Below are 2463 nucleotides of genomic sequence, written 5' to 3'. Positions count from 1 at the left end.
ACACACACACCAATTCATCGGATGACAGAATGACCAAATTGGTCGCAGCCTACACACGTCCGAACCGACTGTACTCTGCGATTACAGTGCCGTCCTGTTTCTTTTATCTTAAGTTATTTTCGTTTGTTTTACGAGATCCCGCCTGGTTTTTCATAGAAATAATAACGGGGTTTGCATTGGCTGTTTTAAAGGTAAGAAGGGAAAAAAGCAGAAAGAAAGCTGTGGGCAAAGAAGTGGCCAATGCAAAGTAAGAAATTCACCCATGTTCAGGCTGGGAGCTTATAATTTTCCTGATTATTTAAGAAGGGGTGAATCATGCATTTCGGAGCTGCTAGACATCATAGACCCATTCTTAAGTGAAAAATAACAGTCGTGAGGTGTGCTAAACTCCCAGGAGAGATTGTTAGCTGTATTACGATTTCTCGCTACTGGCGGCAGATCTAAGATTCAGTACTGTCATCCAACTACAATTATAAACTAACGTTATTCCTGAAACGTTCAACATGATCCATAGTTGACAGAGGTAATAAATCATGATAAATTAAAATAAATAAAACAAAAGAGTTTCATGAAAACGTTATTAATTTACTTACGGATGTAGTACAAAATAGGACCATTTCATATTAGAACAAGAAAGACTACACATGACGGCTTCGCGCATCATCTATTAAATACGATACGTTGGCCGTGCCCTTTCAAAGGAACCATCCCGGAATTTGCCTGGAGCGATTTAGGGAAATCACGGAAAACCTATGTCAGGATGGCCGGACGCGGGATTCAACCGTCGTCCTCCCGAATGAGAGTCCAGTGTGCAACCACTGCGTCAACTCGCTCGGCGTTAGAATTGTAATAAATAAATAAAAACTAAAGAGTCCACACTTTGGTCTACAGGGAAATTAAAATCTAAAAGCAGAAATAAAGATCGACAGACTTAATCTCGTGTTGCACGTAGTGAAACCATTATTGATTCGTTAAGAAATGAAATAAGTGTCATTCCTTCTATCTCTATTGTTATACTCCTCGCACGATGTGTCGCGAAAACATATGCAGTCTTTGAATTTCTCTGAAAACTTTGTCCTTAAAGTTTCGTCCGCCTCGGACGTCGAAATGTATATTAAAACAGTATTTAATTCGTAGAGCTGTGTCAAAACAGGAGTTATACTCTTGCGGTTGGCACGATCGCGCTACACACGGCAATTTCTTGGGTCGGTTGTCGACTGGTCGGACGCGCCCGACATCCCGACAGTGAAAGTTCGTCGGTCAGTCAAAACACCAACACACAGCCAATTTGTCAGACGGTCGGTTGGTGGGGTGCCTCGTGAGGCGCTGCTATCGAGTCCCGTGACCTGCCTGACGGCTGCAACGGATGACACGAACAGCTGAGGGTTATTCGTCTTGATTAGAGAAGTACAGATCGAAATATGACGGCGTTGTTTTGTTGGTGAGTTTTTGTTGCGCGCGAGAGGAGGAGAGCTTTCGCCGTTTGCGCGCGAGAGGAGGAGAGCTTTCGCCGTTTGCGCGCGAGAGGAGGAGAGCTTTCGCCGTTTGCGCGCGAGAGGAGGAGAGCTTTCGCCGTTTGCGCGCGAGAGGAGGAGAGCTTTCGCTGTTTGCGCGCGAGAGGAGACGAGTTTTTGGTGTTTGCGCGCGAGAGGAGACGAGTTTTTGGTGTTTGCGAGAGGGGACGACTCTTGCATCAAGTTAACAGCCATGGTAAGTGAACTCTGATATTTCTTGTAAATTGTATTTTGCAGGGATGTTATGTTTTGAGTAAATGACAGTGTTACTTTTTTAGTTGATTTTCTTGTAAACATGTTATTCATGTAAAATTAAAATGGCCGATATTTAGATATCTTTCACTCATTAAAAGTTGTATCTAATACAACTTGTATAATAGCTTGCTCATTGCAAATATTTTTTTTACAGTAAACACCAGACGTTTTACATTATTATTTTGTCTGTTTCGACTCGATAGATGGCTTTTATTTTCGTCAGCCGTGGCTGTGCTGTTTATTTTTGCATTAGAGGTTTTTCTTCCGTCATCTGACTTCAGATTTCGTATCCATCCAACTCAAAAAGATCCAAGTGCAGAGTGTGAGAATAAAAGTTTGGAAACCCACCAAACGTCACATAATACGTTTTCAGAATTTTCAGGAAGAGGACAGGGAATGCAAATAAAATTCCTTGTCTGTGATAAGTTTACGAGCAGGTCATTGCTTCCTGCAGTGGGAGAAGAAGTTGTGTGTGTGTTATGTTTCCAGTAACTATTTCGACCAATAACGGACGATTCTTTCTATTAATTTAGAGTGTTTTCTAGTTGGTATTTGGCCATTGTTAGATAGTGGTTGGTCGGTGTCGTCGACATCTGTTTACCGTTGTTGGTCATATTTTTGTACTGTGTCTGGAGAGTTTTAGTTTGTTTTACTGTGGCCTTCCTGTTAGATATGGTAAGTGAAGGTTTACGTA

Source organism: Schistocerca cancellata, unplaced genomic scaffold (assembly GCF_023864275.1).
Source record: "Schistocerca cancellata isolate TAMUIC-IGC-003103 unplaced genomic scaffold, iqSchCanc2.1 HiC_scaffold_718, whole genome shotgun sequence".
NCBI lineage: Eukaryota > Metazoa > Arthropoda > Insecta > Orthoptera > Acrididae > Schistocerca > Schistocerca cancellata.
The sequence above is the reverse complement of the archived record's forward strand: the minus strand, read 5'-3'. Positions refer to the sequence as shown.